At 41.1% G+C, this 18919-nt stretch overlaps 1 long non-coding RNA gene across 1 annotated transcript; it reads right to left on the bottom strand.

The window, feature by feature from the left end:
* Positions 1-17269: 17269 nt before the first annotated feature.
* On the bottom strand, positions 17270-18897 carry LOC146546178 (uncharacterized). The gene is made up of 3 exons (XR_014891024.1): positions 18669-18897; positions 18534-18590; positions 17270-18101 (listed from the first exon to the last, which is right to left on the bottom strand). It is a non-coding gene; the product is annotated as an uncharacterized LOC146546178 (long non-coding RNA).
* Positions 18898-18919: the final 22 nt, after the last annotated feature.

The raw sequence follows: 18919 nt of genomic DNA, 5'->3' as shown, positions 1-18919 counted from the left end.
TGAAACCGACTGGCCTTCACTTCCTACGAGACAGAGAAGCTCTTCTACCCCTGTATACGGGAGGAAACAGGACTGGACAACCGTGAATAGAAAGGATAACAACAAACCTCCAAAACAACTGAATGTGAAACTGCAGAACAGATTTGCTCCACTATCAAAGGACCCTGGATCTATATCGGACAACCATCCATCTAAAAGCAGCGAAGTACGGTCTGAAAATCGGTTGAAAAGTAAAAGACCACAGGGAAAGCTAAAGGCTAGGCCTGAAACTCTGATTGTGGGTGACTCTGCCGTAAAGGATGTACAAAGGATGTGCGGTAAGAATACTAAAGTCCTCTGCTTTCCTAAGGATATGGTCAACAACCTGAAGGAGAGAATTCTTCAAATTGCAGATGAATATCCAACTGTGACAAACATTGTTCTGCATACAGGGTCAAACGATGTGTCCAAACAACAGTCGGAGGTTCTGAAACGGGACTTTACTGGATTATTAAATACTGTAAACTCTCTGAATGTTAGGTGTGGCTGTGTGCAGACAGGAATAGGACCCAAGGTGCAGACTCCGGAGACAGAACTTAAACAAAAACAGCTTTAATGCTGAACGCAACATGACATAACTAGAAAAACTCAAAATAAACTTACACCGGTGGACAGGCAAAACACACAGCAAAATAAACGGTAGATCGCGACACAGACACAGAGAAACACTGGGCTTAAATACACAGAGGGAGCAATCAGGAATGGGTAACAGGAGGGAAACACAGCTGGGACAAATCAGAACTGACGAGACCAAAGAAGCGTAACCTGAACACACTGAGATAAGACACAGACCTTCAAAGTAAAACAGGAAACGCATAACACAGACTGAACAAAGACAAAGGCTCATAAGCAGGCACTACAAAGGGAACAGAGACGTGGGAACAGGGCAGACACAAAACACTGACTGAACACGGGGATATAGGAACTTAAGATACACATAGACGCGAACTAGACAAGGGGATGCAGGTGATAGGGGAGACAGAGCAACTAAAGAAGACAGAGACCTAAGCCATAAGACAGAACTCAAAGAAACCAAAAACTAGAAAGTATGAATAATATAATAAACTCAAAAACCCTGGGTCAACGACCCAGGCATCCTAACACTGAATGCAGCTGTATTCATCAGTGGACCTGTACCGCTGGTCAGAGGAGGAGACAAGAGATTCAGCAGGTTGTTTACACTAAATAAATGGCTTATATCAGCATGTGCTGACCACTCAGTGCATTTTATCGACAACTTTAATATTTTTGGGAACGCAGGCATCTGTTTGAAGCAAATGGATTTAATTTTAACAAGTCAGGGGTGAAACTGTTCACCTCCAACTTGTTTTATTCCATACGTTATCCATCTGTGCTTGGTGCCAAGGCTGAGATAAACGAGGAGTTATCTCATAAAGAGGAACAAACAGTACTCCAAGAACAGACAAAGCCCAGCAGAAACCTTGAGGAGGAGCTCCATTTGCCCCCACCCGGGAAGAGCCTCAGAAAGGAGAGACATCTAAGGCATCTGAGGAAGAGCCTCAGAAAGGAGAGACATCTAAGGCAAGAAGAGGGGTCCCTATTTGCCTCCAACTCTCTCAACAACACCAACGACCAGGACAAGGGACCACGACCTTCCCCAGGTCGTGGTCCCCCCCAAACCCCTGACAGGCCATCACCCTCCTCCCCCTCCCTTTCTCCCTCCTCCCCACACCTGAAATTCACTGAGGAGATGATGGAGGGGGTCAATGCTGGGCTCAGATCTACCCCCCGGCCCAATCCCTTTTTGTCCCCCATAAACCCCCCACCAGAGCGGCCAAAGGTTCGCCATCGAGCCCCACCCTCAACAGAGCAATCGAAGTCACATTGCCCAGCCTCGCCCCCCTTAGTTCCTCTTTACCACCTTCATGCCCTGTCTCCGCAGTCTGATGTGTGATATGTGAAGGGTCCGGGCTATGAGGATTATGGCAGTGGTGACTTTTCCCAGGAGAAGCTGGGACCCTGTTTACTAGAAGGTTTTAAAATTTCTGTACTTTTAGGTGACAGAAGGAGACATGTGGCCTGGTCAAAACACAGAGAGGTGCACTCTAAAAGATCTTTAAACATAGTAAACATACCTTGTGTGCCACAGACTGCTCCCAAACACGAGGGGACAAGTAATACCTCTAAAACACTTAAGTTGGCTTTATTAAACGTTAGATCTTTAGCTGGGAAAACATTTTTAATTAATGATTTAATCCCTGAGCACAGCCTTGATTTTATGTTTTTAACTGAAACTTGGTTGGACCAAAGTAACAGTGGAGCTGTTCTCATCGAGACGACCCCTCCTAACTACAGTTTTATCAGTGAGGTCAGGGCGAGCAGGAGAGGAGGAGGGGTTGCTGTCTTATTTAATGAATCATTTCAATGTAAGCAGCTATCTCCTGGAAGTTTTCAGTCTTTTGAATATGTGGCTTTACAGCTGAAGGCCCCATCCAAAGTTGTGTTTCTTAATGTTTACAGGCCTCCCAAATAACTGCACAGACTTTTTTAATGACCTCAGTGAACTGCTGTCTGTGATCTGTGTTGATTTTGACTGTGTAATTATTGCTGGGGATTTTAACATTCATGTGGACAACCCTCAGGACAAAGGGACTAAAGACCTGAGTAACACTCTGGGCAACTTTGGGCTGACTCAGCATGTAACAGAGGCCACACATAATAGAGGACACACTCTTGACCTACTGATCTCCAAAGGCCTGAGCATTTCAAAGGTTACTGTGTCTGATGTGGGCCTGTCTGATCATTACTGTGTTTTCTTTGAAAGTAAAATCTCAGCCCACACAAATATATCAACAACAGTGATCACAAAACGGTGTATAACTGAACACAGTAGTGCAATTTTTAACCAGGTCTTCCCATTAACACCTGACCTGTCCAGAGGGTCAGTCAATGAGCTCGTCAATAGCTTCAATGCTAACATGTTAAATGTAATGGACACCATTGCTCCCATTAAGGTGAAGGTTATCTCTGGAAGGAAAAAGTCTCCATGGAGAAACTCCACACTGGTGAAAAATGAAAAAAGAGAGTGTAGGAAAGCTGAGCGCAGATGGAGAAAAACAAACCTCCAGGTTCATTATGACATTTATAAAGAGAACTTCACAATTATAATTTACAACTGAGGAGTGCAAGGAGGTCCTACTTCTCTGACATCATCACTAAAAACAGCCATAATGCTTGGGTCTTATTTTCTACAGTTGACAGGCTAACAAACCCTCCTGTGTCAGTGGCAGCTGAACTTCATTCGACCATGGCCTGCAATGACTTTGCCAAATTCTTCACAGAAAAAATCCAAAAAATTAGACAAGCAATTGGTACATCAACAGCAGATCCAGGATATGTACTGTGTCCACCAAAAAACAGTTTAAACACCATGAAACAGTTTCAACCTATTAACAGCAAAGACCTGGAGGACATCTTAGGTCAACTGAACTCCTCCTCCTGCTGTTTAGATGTCCTGCCAACAAGTTTTTTCAAAAAGGTCTCAAAGACTTTAGAGTCAGACCTGTTACAGATCGTCAACTTTTCTTTATTATCAGGTGTGTTTCCAGAATCACTAAAAACTGCTGTAATCAAACCTATACTGAAAAAGGACAATCTTGACAAGACACAAATGAACAACTACAGGCCGATCTCAAATCTCCCATTTTTAAGTAAGATCATTGAAAAAGCAGTTTCTCAACAGCTCAATTACTTCTTAAAACAGAATAATTGCTACGATGCCTTCCAGTCAGGTTTTAGACAGAACCACAGCACTGAAACCGCTCTGACCAAAGTGTTTAATGACATATGTCTGAATACAGACAGTGGAAAAATGTCAGTCTTAGTTTTACTGGATCTCAGTGCAGCATTTGATACAGTTGACCACAACATATTACTCAAACGACTGGAGAACTGGACAGGTCTTTCAGGAACTGTACTAAACTGGTTCAAAACATACTTAGAAAACAGGAAATACTTTGTATCAATAGGTAACTTCACATCTGAGCAGACAAGTATCACATGTGGAGTTCCCCAAGGTTCCATCTTGGGACCCCTTCTGTTTAACATTTACATGCTCCCACTGGCACAGATTATAAACAACAACAAAATAAACTATCACAGTTATGCAGATGACACACAAATATATATCACAATGTCACCAGGAGACCGAGGCCCTGTACAGGCTCTTGGTAAATGCATTGAGGAAATCAATGACTGGTTGTGCCACAATTTTCTCCAGCTAAACAAAAACAAAACTGAGGTAATAGTCTTTGGCGCCAAAGAAAAACGATTACAGGTCACCAGAGAACTTCAATCTATACATCTAAAAACCACAAACCAGGCGAGAAATTTGGGTTTAGTGATGGATGCAGACCTAAACTTAGAAAAACACATTAAGACAATAACAAAGTCAGCTTACTATCACCTCAAGAATATTTCAAGGATAAAAGATCTGATGTCTCAACAGGACCTGGAAAAACTAGTCCATGCATTCATCTTTAGTAGGCTTGATTACTGTAACAGCATCTTTACAGGTCTACCTAAAAAATCAGTCAGACAACTACAGCTCATTCGGAACTCTGCTGCTCAAGTCCTCACTAAGACCAAAAAAGTGGACCACATCAGTCCAGCTCTGAGGTCTTTACACTGGCTGCCTGTCCGTCAGAGGATAGACTTTAAAGTCCTGATGCTGGTCTATAAAGCTCTGAATGGTTTAGGACCAAAATACATCAATGACCTCCTGACCCAGTATGAACCTTCCAGATCCCTCAGGTCATCTGGATCCGGTCTTTTATCAGTTCCCAGAGTCAGAACCAGACACGGAGAAGCTGCATTCAGCTTTTATGCTCCTTATATCTGGAACAAACTCCCAGAAAGCCTCAGATCAGCTGAAACACTCAGTTTATTTAAATCCAGGTTGAAGACTCACCTGTTCTCAGCTGCATTTGAATAAAGCACCAAATCCACACTTTTAAGCTTAAATTTCAAAACATACATTTAACTACTGATTTTATCTACTGTTCTGATTTTATCTGTTTTGATTTTATATACTGTTTTGTTTGTTTGTTTGTTAATTAGTTAGTTAGTTTATTTTGCTTGTTTTAATCAATTTTAAATCATGCTTTTTATTTTGTTTTTGTTTATAATGTCTCTGTAAAGCACTTTGAATCACCTGTTGTTGAATTGTGCTATACAAATAAACTTGCCTTGCCTTGCCTTTCCTCCTCCATACCTGCTTGATACCATAAAGGACAGGGCTGTGGCTCCCCACACTCCCTAGCAGATCATTACATGGAGAAACCTTTGGAATGCAAGCATGCTGATCCACACAGGTATGCACACAGGTGTACACATGGGTATTCACAGACGCGGACTACAGCTTTCTTGGCTGCTGCCTCAAAGCACACTGTGCGCCGTCTATCTTGCGTGTTGCACAATATCGTTTATTATTTAGTAACTATTGATATCTATGGCTAGCTAGTTTATTGTGATGGTGCTTTTTTTCTATTATTATGTTGTTCTTTGTTGTTTGCTGTCTCCTCTGTTTGTTTTTTTTTCTCCATACAGGTGACCCAGGAGTTTTTTTTTTTTTGTTTTGTTTTGTTTTGTTTGTTTTTTTCTCTCTTCCCCCCCTTCTCACCATCTCTTCTCCCCTTTGGTTTTCTTTCTTTCTCTCCCCCTCTTTCTTTCATTCTTTCCCCTGTCCTATCCCACAGTTATGTCTGTCCCGTTTGCAACTGAAAATAAAATAAATTCATAATTATAATAAAGGTCAATCAAATGGACCAATATGGCAAGGCCATGATGATCCACTTGGTAAAATAAATCCGCTTGGCATCTTTCTTGGCCTCAAGACAACAATTCTGATGGCTATAGATCCAAACGGGACAAAAAAAACCAAAACAACAATTAAAAAAAAAAATGCATTTTTAAATGGCCTCCTCCCAAAAGTAAGGGCCCACGTAGGGAAACATTGGGTCACACAAAATACAGGAAGTCTGCCAGACGCCTTACAATACGCTGAACATGCGGTTAAAGTACAAAAACAAAAAGAAAAAGGAGGAGTTTTCACCGTAGATCCTGCAACAGGATTTGTAGCATTTTCCGGTGAACATATGAGACATAAGCCAGGCCCCTACAAAGGGAAGGGAAAGGCAGGTGGAAGGAACACAGATCGTAGAACAAAAAATACAATTTGCTACAACTGTGGAAAACAAGGGCATTTTGCCCGCGAGTGTAGGCAAAGGAAAAGGAATGACAGTGAGGAAGAAGACGATAGGAACAGCAAGTGACCAGGAAGTGAAAAAAGCAAACACAGAAAAATATAGTTCTGATCTTAGAGCAATAAACGAGGTAACAGAACCAATCCCACCTGTGGTAGCAAATACACACACAATTTTAAATCAAGTGACACCAAAAGAACAATGGTTCTCAGTTGTAGATCTCTCAAACGCGTTTTTTCTCTGTGCCATTACACCCAGATTTACAAAACCTGTTCGGATTCACTTTTGACAATGAAAAGTACACCTACACCAGACTGCCGCAGGGTTTTCAGAATAGCCCCACCCTGTATGCAGAGGCATTAAAGAAATCTATGTCATTATGCACGCTCCCTGCCACAAGTCAATTTTTTTTTCTATACGTTGATGATATTCTCGTTACAGGAGACGCCACACACTGACAGTGTTGCAACATCTAGCAGAGCAAGGTCACAAAGTCTCACAACACAAGTTACAGTTGTGGAGCAAAGAGGTCACGTACCTCGGACATAAGCTTACAGGAGAAGGCAGAACACTGTTAGACAGCAGAAAACTAGCAGTGCAGAATGCTCCAAAACCACTTACAAAACAACAAATGATGAGTTATTTAGGTCTCTGCAATTTTTGCAGATGCTGGATACCTGAATATGCTCTGTTAGCTGAACCATTGCAAAACTTAATTTATGGAAAAAATCTAGCACTGAAAGATAAAATATAATGGACACCAGAAGCAGAAAAAGCATTTAATGATCTAAAACTTGCATTGCAGACGCGTATAGTTTTAGCATTGCCAGACTATGAAAAAACTTTTTATTTGCATGTTGACGGCGCGGCCAGTTATAGGAAAGCCGTTCTAATGCAAGCTTTCGGGGAAAAACAACGCCCACTTGCATTCTATTCCTGCAAATTAGACTCAGTCGCCTCCGGTTTACCAACATGTGTACAAGCTTGTGCCGCTGCAGCAGAGGCAGTTAAAAAATCAGCTGACATTGTCTTAGGACACACATTGATTATCAAAGTTCCTCACGCTGTAACCTCCATCTTGCTACAAGAAAACTTATCTTATTTAACTCATGCTAGACAACTTTCATATGTAGGCATTCTGCTTTCACAGTCACACATTACAATCGAGAATTGTGGTCAGTTGAACCCTAGCACACTTCTCCCCGCATCAGTAGATGGTGAAAAACACTGCTGTATAAAAAAACTGGAAGAGGAAACGAAACCGAGAAGTGATATTTACAGTATACCACAGTCTACCTTTACAGACGTCTTCGTAGATGGCTCAGCATCTAAAAACAGTTATAGAAGCAAAGCCTTTAACTTCCTCAAACTCTGCACAAAGTGCGGAACTGACGGCTGTTGTGCGAGCGTGCAGGCTGCACAAGGGGAAGTGCATAAATATACACACTGACAGTCAATATGTTTTTGCAGCAGTGCATCATTTTGCAAAAATATGGCAAAATGACCGAGCCGCAAAGAAGGCCGCACAGCAACCAATACAAACTTTAGTATCTGAAACTTCACAGCTGATACCACTTGATGTACTTAAAGACGAACAAAGCCGCACCTATCGCAGAGCAAAAGAAATGGCTAAAGTGTGGAGCAGAACTACACAATGACTTAATGACCTGTAATGGCAAACCAGTATTGCTAAAATCCCTACACAAGACAGCAGCATTAGCGACACACGGATTAACACGTGTGTCGAAAGGGGGGAATGTCAGATATCCTCCCTAAGCACTTGCTTGAGAATAAAGAGATTGTGCTAAACAACCAACTGCCGAGTGATATCTCTCCAGTGTCTTGCAGGTTACAACCAGGAGATTGGATCCTGATCAAAGTGCTCCAGAGGAAAAATTGGAGTTCACCTAGGAGGGAGGGCCCATATCAGGTCCTACTCACTATGCCAACCGCCTGCAAAATAGCAGAAAGACTATCTTGGATCCACCAAAGCCACTGTAAAAAAGTGAGTGACAATCCAGATGCTTAGACGCCGGTTCCCCTAGCTTCCAGGTGATCTACCGGTGGAGGAAGGGCTGATTGGGTATATCCCGCCTCTCCACTTCGCTGGTAGTCTACTCACCAGAAGTCTAGGTGTGCCTGGTCATCATGAAGAAACTTGTCCTCATAGTGGCTGGCATCGCGCTCCTAGTGAGCCTATTGATACTCACCTGGAAGGACGAGGTCCCACAGCACCACCTGCAGAAGAAATGGTCATATGACAACTCACACCTGAAGGATATGCACAAAGAGCACAACCACCCCTGGCTGAACAATGCCTGGTACCGGTACATCTACAACCGAGTACATGCAGAAGACAACCACACAGGCTGCTACGTCTGTTCTCACCTCCCAACAACAGCAATGCAAGCCACCCTATATGGAAAATCACCCAGCCTTCCCAAAGCCCTATGTATATTCCAAAGCCATCAATGGAACATTCAACGTCAGAACGGAACCAGGAATACAACACCCAATATGTTTCAACTTTGCACACGGCAACAGAAAGCTGGGAAGGAACCGAAACTGCTCCCAGACTTTCCGAATGCTGCAGGACAGAAAGGCACAGACAAGCTTCCTGAATGGCACATATTGGGTGCAGGGTACAGCATGGGCATGTGGCTCAAGGACATACTTCACCATCCCACCCAACAGTACCGGACTCTGCGCCCCAATTTTAGTGTCAGACCACACATTCAGAGTATTCCATCAGAACCAACCACGACGTAAGAGGAACACTGATGACGTGCAACCCCATGACCCAATCTGGGGCAGTGATGTACCAGCGGAGTTCAAGTTGTGGACCACCGGACAGAAGGTCCTGCACTCACGGTTCCCATGGGTCGGAACTGGAAAAAACACGTTAAGAATTGAGACTCTTTACTACCGATTTGGACTTTTCCTGAACAGCTCAACAAAGATAAATAAGGCTCAGAATGAGGAAATCGACGCGATCAGAATAGTGGTCATGCAACACAGGGTCGCCCTGGACATGATTCTCGCTGAGAGAGGGGGCCTCTGTGTCTTATTCAACACCACTTGTTGCACCTATATCCCGGACAACGTGCACTCCTTGACCATGACCACCGCCCTAGACAAGTTGCGACAACTGAGTAATGCGCAGCAACAAGACTATGTCACGAACAATGAGGACTGGCTGACCTGGCTGCTGAGTGGCAGCTGGAAGACCCTCGTGATAAAAGGACTCGTACTGATAGGAGTTCTGCTTCTATTATTGTGCTTGTTTTCTACATGTATCCTACCATGCATAAGATCCATGATTGACAAAATGGTACAGGCCACAGTAATTACCTATGTTGGACTGCCACTAGAAGATGAACCGGATGAAGAAGATTTAGTATAGAAACACACACACACATACTGAATGATGCTACAATTGAAAATGTTATAAGCAAGTGATTGTTGGCTGATAATAAAGTATGATTAAGTGAAAAATATTAACATCAGGAGGGGATGTTAAAGAAGAAACGCTTTTATGAGTTTTATGTTGCATTAAAGTATATGTTCATATTTTACTCTTAATAGGAAAAGAACAAAATGTACTACTCGCTCTGTTTATAGAAAGAGGAAGTTCACCCTATGACATTTATACGAACTTAGACACACACACACACACACATATATATGCAAGATTAGAGGAAACTGCTATGCTTGTTTCACCCTGCTATAAATAATAAACGACTACTGCAGCTCGGTGTGAGTCCTCTCTGAGCCCTCACCCGTGCAGCACGTTAACCGTCTCCAACTGTCTCAGTGTTGTTTATTCACCTAACTGTTTGATAACTGTAAATCTCTGACAACAGTTTATTTATATCATCTTCACGTGAACACATTCAAGAACATCACAGATGAAGACACATTAAAAACTTCCACACTACATGAAGCAAGAAAAATAGTTTATTCCTTTATGTAGAAAAAACAGAAACATCAAACATCTCCAAGACTCTCTTTGAAAGAACTAAAAACCTTTGTTCTCATGGTCCAATCATGAGTGAACTCCCCGATGAAGCCTTGTGTGCTAAAACATGTCAGAGTTTTAAAGGTTAAACATGAGTTTCCAAAACGTTTTTGCTGGAGAACAATGAACTATTTGACTGAGTTTCAATCATTTACAGACGAGCAAAACCAGGACAGAGAAAAAAGGACAAAACTGACTCAGTAAAAAACAGAAAAGAAGATCCCATGTAGATCTGTATTATGTAGAAGTTCAGCCCAGCAACCAGTTCAGTTCAACTGGTTGCACGCTCCAGGACACTGGGGCGTGCAGCTCGGATCTCAGCTGACCCTTCTCACCCTGGACACAGTCTGTTTGACCTGCTCCCCTCAGGCAGGAGGCTCCGGTCCATTCGCACCAGAACCTCTCGCCATAAGAACAGTTTCTTCCCCTCTGCTGTCGGACTCATGAACAATGACCGTATGACTGTTCCCACCCCTAACACATGACCCTACGCTGTGTTCACTACATCATCCCATGTTTGGCACTGATCACCACCTGCACTCATGTATATATTATGTATATATCTATCTACGTAGCACTTTTAATTCTTATTTTTATTTTTTCATGTCTATTTAAGCGCTATCTGACAGTATGTTTGCACTGAAGCACCGCAGCAATTTCCTAATGTTGTAAACCTGCTCAACATTTGGCAATAAAACCCTTTCTGATTCTGATTCAACACAAGTTTAAGTGATCGCGCTGATGTTTGCACAGAGCAGACAATGAGGTGAATGTTTGGGCACATTGGTAACAGTGAAACAGTTTATTAGTAACGTGGGATCGTTTGTGTGCAGAGTATGAACTGAGATTCCTGAAGCTCTTGTCACACTGGTCACAGCTGTAGTTTCCTTCCATGTGTGTACGTAGGTGTGTATTTCGGTACCCTCTCTGGCTGAAAGTTTTTCCACAGATGTCACAGCTGTATGCCTTAATTCCAGAGTGGGTAACTAGATGACTCTGTAAGTGGCTACTGTGAGTAAAAGCTCTGCCACACTGATCACAGCTGTACGCTTTAACTCCACTGTGGATGAGTTGGTGTTTTTTTAGGGAATCCTTCAAGGAAAAAGAATTTCCACACAAGTCACAGCTGAACGGTCTCTCTCCAGTGTGGATGACCTGATGCCGTTTTAGTTTAGCCCTCCCAGTAAAACCCTTCCCACACTCGTCACAGCTGTATGGCTTAATTCCAGAGTGGGTAACTAGATGCCTCTGTAAGTGGCTACTTTGAGTAAAAGCTCTGCCACACTGATCACAGCTGTATGGCTTAATTCCAGAGTGAGTAACTAGATGCCTCTGTAAGCTGCTACTGTGAGTAAAAGCTCTGCCACACTGATCACAGCTGTATGGCTTAATTCCAGAGTGGGTAACTAGATGACTCTGTAAGTTGCTACTGTGAGGAAAAGCTCTGCCACACTGATCACAGCTGTACGCTTTAACTCCACTGTGGATGAGTTGGTGTTTTTTTAGGGAACCCTTCCTGGAAAAAGACTTTCCACACAAGTCACAGCTGAACGGTCTCTCTCCAGTGTGGATGACCTGATGCTGTTTGAGTTTAGCCCTCACAGTAAAACCCTTCCCACACTCGTCACAGGTGTGTTTTTTCTCTCCCTTTCTTCTGTGAGGTTTGTCGGCCTCCTGAGAGCGCTGACTTCTGGCTCCATGTTGGTCCTGCAGTGACAGAGATACAAACAGAGGCAGTGAGTGAAATGCAGTCGTGGAACAAACTCAACCTTCAAACTCCATTAACACTAGTTTTAAACCTGAAGGTGGAGCGTGGCACCAAACACCTTAAAGGTCTCTTATCCCCACCTGCTGGTAGTTCTAACACATTACATCCAACCTGCTGTTAAAGATAATTCATGACTGTTCAAACACTAAAATCATGCCCATCCCTCCTGATTGTGTACACACACACACACACACACACACACACACACACACACACACACACACACATTATTTTATAATTTAGATTATTTTGTTGTTTCCTATTACATATTTCTATAATTTGTATAGATTTATACAGAATTATTCAGTGATAATAAATCCTATGTTTGTTTATTCTAAAGGAACCCCGTTAGCTTCCACAACAGATGTTGCTCGTCTTCCGTCAAATACTCACATAAAATATTACACAATAAAGTGGATTCAAGATATCCACATAATTTCACTCTTACATCCACAGTGAGGTTTCACAGTTGTTCAAATATAAGCAATCAATAATAATAATAATAATATCAATAACATTGAGGCACATTACACAAATGTCAAAAACAAATCATATCTTACAATATTTACAACAACTAAAAGCTCTGTAAATCGGCTTTTAAGTGTTCATTGAAGTTTTGAATAATTCTCTAATTTTTTAAGGCAACTTATTCCACTTAAAAGTTGCTCTAAATGTAACAGTTTTACAAAACGTTACTTTTAACTCGAGCATTTACTAAATTGCAGCTTGTTGAAAACTGTGTAATATGATGATGTATTTCATCTGGATACTGCAGCTGAGCAGAATAAATGTGGTGTGTTTAACAGAATTGCTTTCTTTAGAACTACAAGTAAGCCATAGAATATTTTAGCCTGTACAGGAAGCCAAGAAAGGTTATTATGCATTTTATCAATATTAGTATAGTATGAACATCTTCACACTAATCTGGACGCCTTATTCTGGACTAACTGAAGTCTGTTAAGATCTGTCTTATTAGCTGCTGACCAAATGATTGAACAATACTCCAGATGAGACATTACTAGTGCATTAATGACATCTTTCATAATGAAGAAGTGATACACAAAGAGCATTTCATAGCCATAGCTATGCCTTGTCGGCAGAGTTATGTGACATTAGTGATGTTTGTACTTTCAGCGTTAACTTGGTTTTAAAGCCTTTAAAATATACGCCGTTCAATAGTCGACCTTAATCTGACAGAGAATGTGATGATTTTGTGGATAATTAAAGTCAGTCATATATCCACAAACACAACAAGCTGAAAGTCAGTGATGCTGCTCGGTTTGCAGTCCTGAACATCATGGCACAAGCAGGATCCACTGCACTGTTAATGTTAGCTGTGTTATATTACTGCCGCTGTTCGGTGGTGTCGAGCCAAACGCACTTTAACGTGTGTTTGAACGAGCTGACGGTTCACTCGTTAAGCTGAAAGAAAGATGCTTTAATCACAGCAGTCACACATGTGTCCACTGCACCATCTGGAACTCTTCTTGTTTACACTCGTAATAACACAAACACTAAATCCTGCTTCTCTGGTGCTGTTGTGTAGCAGTGTGTACACCTGAGACTGTCACCTGTCTGTCTGTCCTGCACTCTCTCTCTGTTTCTTTCTCTCTGATTGTGGAATAAAAGTATGAACATGTGTTTATAAGTTACACTTGTGTTTGAATCCTGCAGCTTATCACACATTTGATTTCCATGTGTGACGACTGCAAGTGTCCAGAGTGAGGACAGACTGAGGGAGCCACTGCTGCACATCATCTGTGAGGCTTTGCACCCCTGATGATCCACCAGGACAAACTCAGCAGTGTGTGAGGAAGAGGAGGAGGAAGAGCCAGCAGCAGCTGACAGATGGAGAGAATAGACAGATTGTTCCCTGTTTGTGAAGGACTGCTAGGAAAGTTTAACATAACTGTCTGTCCTGAATCAGTGTTGGTCAAGTTACTTGAAAAAAGTAATCAGTAACTAATTACTGATTACTTCCCAAAAAAGTAATCCCGTTACTTTACTGATTACTTATTTTCAAAAGTAATTAATTACTTAGTTACTTAGTTACTTTTTAAAAACACGATTCTACATAATCCATCATATAAAATGTAATCAAATGGAAAAGTCTCTTTTTTTTAACTTGTTTTATCAGTTTTAATCTTTTAACTTTATGCATCAAGCAAAAATTTAATTATATGCAACATTCTCTGACTGGAAGAAATTAGTTTAACATTGAAACCTATTTTCTGCACATTCCAGCACATAAAATAAAATATTTGTTGTGTTTACACTCAGTCTTTCAAATAGATGCAAGTAAAACACAGCAGAACATAAATAAAGTCAAAGACTCAGCGGTCCTGTTGCTCTATTTTCACCTGTAAAGCAGGAGTTGGGTAGGCGGAGGTTTACCCTGGTGCAGGTGTGCCGCGGTCAGTGGAAGAATCCGCAAGTTTCTCTGTGAGTTTCCCATTACGCCGTTGCGCACTTGGTGCTTGCTTGGAAGTTTAGGGTTTCTTTTTCCCGCTGTAAAAAGAAGTTTTCTTCCCACGCACGATGGACGCTAATGTTTTTGTCACTTCTTATGGAATCAAACTCAAAGTAAGGTCAGTACTTCCACACTTTAAACGCTGCACGCTCATACTCTCTCCCACAGTCGATATATGATCCATTGTTGATCTGCACACAGCTGTTGTCACTAACGGCGCACTCGCTTACATCACTGTTGTGAGACATTCTCGAAAAGAAATCACGGTTTTAGTAACGCAGCTTTCCTACGGGAAAGTAACGGTAATCTAATTACCGTTTTTGCAATAGTAATCCCTTACTTGGGTTACAAGTAACGCGTTACTGCCCATCTCTGGTCCTGAATCAGTCTTATTAGGTAATGTTCAAATAATGTGATCATCCCAGTGTTTCCAGTGTGGGAGAAAGTACTCAGGGCCTTCAAGTTACACACTATGAAAGGCAGCAACAAGTTTAATGTTCAGAAACCTAAAGTCTGTATCAGCAGCAGAATGGAGCTAAAATAAATGTTTGTTTCAGTTCTATGAAGCTTTGAGTATTTTGGATCAGTAGCTGCTGTGTTTGTTGCATCATATTGCTGTAACTGTTTATATGCTTTATATATTCTGAGCTAAGTTGATCTATAGTGTTACATCATATTCTATAAGGATGTTATGTGTTTGTAGACTTTCTGCCCAGTTTGACCCATTTAGCAGAAGTCAGCCTGTTTAAGGCTCTGATATCTATTCTGTGTGACTTACAGCAGTTATGACATGGTCTGATTTTCTCACCCAATAAAGGAATATTTCATATATCAGTCTACTCTTCATTCTATTAGACACAGTTATCACAGCTCCTACATTTGCTTTTTACACATATATGTAAGCATTGAGCCAAATTTATTACCAACATATTAAATGAACAATATTTGTCTCTTATATATGATACATCTGTATACACACTGTCACAGATACTTGTCTGTGAGTGAAGTGATTAATATAATAACTATAATATTGGCCATATTATATTTACATTACCACAGTGAGATGACTTTAGTCTCATGAACAACATCAGCTAATTGTTATTTACAGCTAATCTTAAACGACTGTTCAGCACAGAAATGAAGCCCAACAATCATGTTTCACAGTCCTGTGGTCTCAGCCTCAGATACTCATCAAATCACACAGAGCTCATGTAGAAACAAATGAACTAAATATGTTCTCCTTCATTTCTGTCAAACAAAGCTGTATGAAACGTTTCCAGCTGTTAGTATCATGGTTGCTAGGCAACCTGGGCAGCACGACCGAGGCTAGACGTCCCATTTCACGAGCCTACGAGCCTCGCACTTCGGCCTTAGCGGTCTTTGAGTACGCGGCCCTTGAGGACTTTAAAGCTGCAGAACCTGAATCGGGATACAGCCATGATGATCTCCAAACTCGTGCTCGCCAACATTCTCACCTGAGTTAAGAAGACGATCACTGAAATGGTCTCAGCAGGTCCTTTGATGACAGCAATGAAATGCAGTGGTAAGGCTTTTTGGGGATTAAGTTCGTTTTCATGGCAAAGAAGGACGATGCAGTTCATCTGATCACTCCTCATAACATTCTGGAGTGCAGGCAAAATGCTACTACTGAGCTATTTTGTATTGTTTTAAATGTGTGTTTCCTATGTACTTTTTCCCTTTGAAATGAGAATAATTTGTTGTACAACATAGAATATTTTGAAAGAAATTTAGAAACACTACAAGCAACCAGTAGTAATAATAAGTTACAGGCATGATAGCTTAAATGTTGAACTACTGTGTTCTGGCCTGGTCCCCAGGTCAGGTTTTTCCCTTTGCTTATTTGGATTGGATTGGTTTTGAGGACCTGAGAAGAATCGAGGATCCCTTTTCCAGTACTGGATGGCGAGCCCAGCCCAAAGAGCCGGATGAACTGGTAGATTGTAACCCGACTGGTTACACACACACTGAGTGACTATTGAACATTGAAAGACTGAAATTGACTTTAAAAAAGACACAAAAGACAATATATCCTTAGGTCGACCATTTGTGGGGTTTATTTTATTTTGTTTTCAAGAAGAGCGCTCTACTTTTGTTAAATGTGCACAACTTTAATAATTGTTAATAAATGCAATTGTGTTTTCTGCACCTACTGTGTACAAGTCCTCTGTTGTCATACACCCTTGGCTCCTACGAATCTAGAACCTGTCTGATCTGGTCCATATTTCCCTTCTGTCCTTGTACTGTGGTTAAAGGTAACTATACTGCCGTACTACATGCAAAGAAGGCAAGAAGTAGCACTAACAGGTCTAGTATTGCACCACCAGTGTTACAGTAGCATGAAGAGAGGAGAGATCGTATCTTCCCTTGCTGATTTATGGTGGGATTAACGTAGCTATGTCTGTTCTAGTCTGAGTGCTTTTCTGTTTAGATGAACTGCTGGACTTCCTTACCGGGGGGGGGGGGGGGGGGGGGGTCTAGTCTACCCTCTTCCTGACCAAGGATGTTTGCTTGTGTGCTTTTATGACCCTTTGATCAGCAGTACCTCTCACACACACACACACACACACACACACACACACACACACACGGGTCTATGTGGTATGGCGGGACTATACTACGTCAATCCGCCCGGTGGTGGTTTAAGTGGACTACCCTTTTGAAAGGACTTAGAGCCAAGGGAGCGAGGTTAAAGTGTTCGAAAAAATCTGAAAAAAATTTGGGTCACTTCAGACCTCATACACTCCCTATAGAAGTCTAGATACACTGATACACACCAACCAGACTCTATTGTGTTTTCTGGAGACATTGTCCACTTGACAACAATGTGTTTTATGAGGTCCAAAAAAAGCAATATTGGGTCTTTAAAGGGACAATGATGTAATATGTAAATAGCTCATCATTACCATGAATACACATCTGACAGGACACAGGATTACTGGAACATCATTTTATTAGTGTTCTTGGATCTGAACATTAATTTTAACCATAAATAAAAAAAGAAATCTATGGACAAAAATGCCCACGCTTCCCACAGAAATATAAAAATATAGAAAACAGAAAAATTAAAAACATTTAAAATGAATTTTAATAGTTTAAAGGTAAATATTAAGGGGAGAAAATATGCATTTATAATTTTTTATTTTAAATATAACCCGTCAAAAAAAAAACCTAAATAAATTAAATGTAAAAATTATGAAATACAAACTACTTCTGTATTTAACAAGAACTTTTTTTTCTTTAAACAGAACATCAGTGTTAACAACAATTGGCAATCTGACCAAGATGTAAAACCACAGCTCTCTAAACAGTTATTTTAGTTCATTTTTTTCTGCCTTTTTGCAGTTAATCCTCTGTTTCTTACAAAATCTCTTATGTTTTGAACTGTTCTTCCTGCCAACACCGGATCTTCTACCAATTTGCAATGACTGCATTCATTTTTGGTGGCTAGTTTCCCTTCGTTTATGTGGTCTTTCAAATGCCTCATCACTGCAGCAACCTCAGCCTTGGACCACATGTTTTTGGGAGCTCTTCGGGAATTGTGGGATTGAGCAGCATTTTTCTCTGGAAGATATATAAAGTAGTAGTAGTTAAAACAAACAAAAAACCAAACAAAAAAAACAAAAAACATTTGCTTGTTAAAAGAATGGATGCTACCCTGTACTAACTTCTGAAATGTGTTGCTACCATCAATATCAAAACGAGCTAAAATTCTGTTTGAAAATTTATCAAATTTCTAAAATGAGACAACATTTAGTGTTCCGCTGTGAATAAAAGACTGAATAAAAAGTTGAATAAAAGTCTCTTGATGCATGCTCAATCATCCAGGTAAGTAAATCCCAAAACGTTGATTCTGTTAATCTGGACGTAGCGTTTTCAGTGGGAGAAACATTTTGTCACTCATCCAAGTGACTTTTTGCCACCACTCTGCAGTTTGCCATATGTTGCAAAGTGATGAAACAATAATAAGCTTCGAGAACCAACTGCACCCCTTACCTTCAGAGGGAGCAGCAGTCTCACTTGCTGCAGGCATTGTGAGTAGTCCTTCATCTGCTGATTACACAATTTGATTAAGTTTTAATATTTGTAACAAACATTTTATCCACAGAAACCAAGCTAGTGGTAACTTACCACAATCTACAGTGTCTTGGGGCTGCGCTGTGTTTGTGGAATCAGCTACTGCATGTACAGGCTCACTGGTGCCACACGCCGACATTGTGAGTGATGTGTCATCATCATCTGATTCACTCTCACTGTCCTTTGTTTCAGCATCACTTAATGCAATTTCATCTGAGAAATTGTGGGGGAAAAAAACCCAAAAAAACCAAACACATACAACCCCCCCAAAAACCTCACATTAACAACGAGATATGACAAAAAAC

Source organism: Mchenga conophoros, unplaced genomic scaffold, assembly GCF_057382185.1.
Source record: "Mchenga conophoros isolate Kocher_MC1m ecotype Shallow Benthic unplaced genomic scaffold, M_conophoros_male_GT1.1 unmapped_scaffold_6, whole genome shotgun sequence".
Classification (NCBI taxonomy): Eukaryota; Metazoa; Chordata; class Actinopteri; order Cichliformes; family Cichlidae; genus Mchenga; species Mchenga conophoros.
This window is presented reverse-complemented; position numbering and strand designations above follow the sequence as displayed.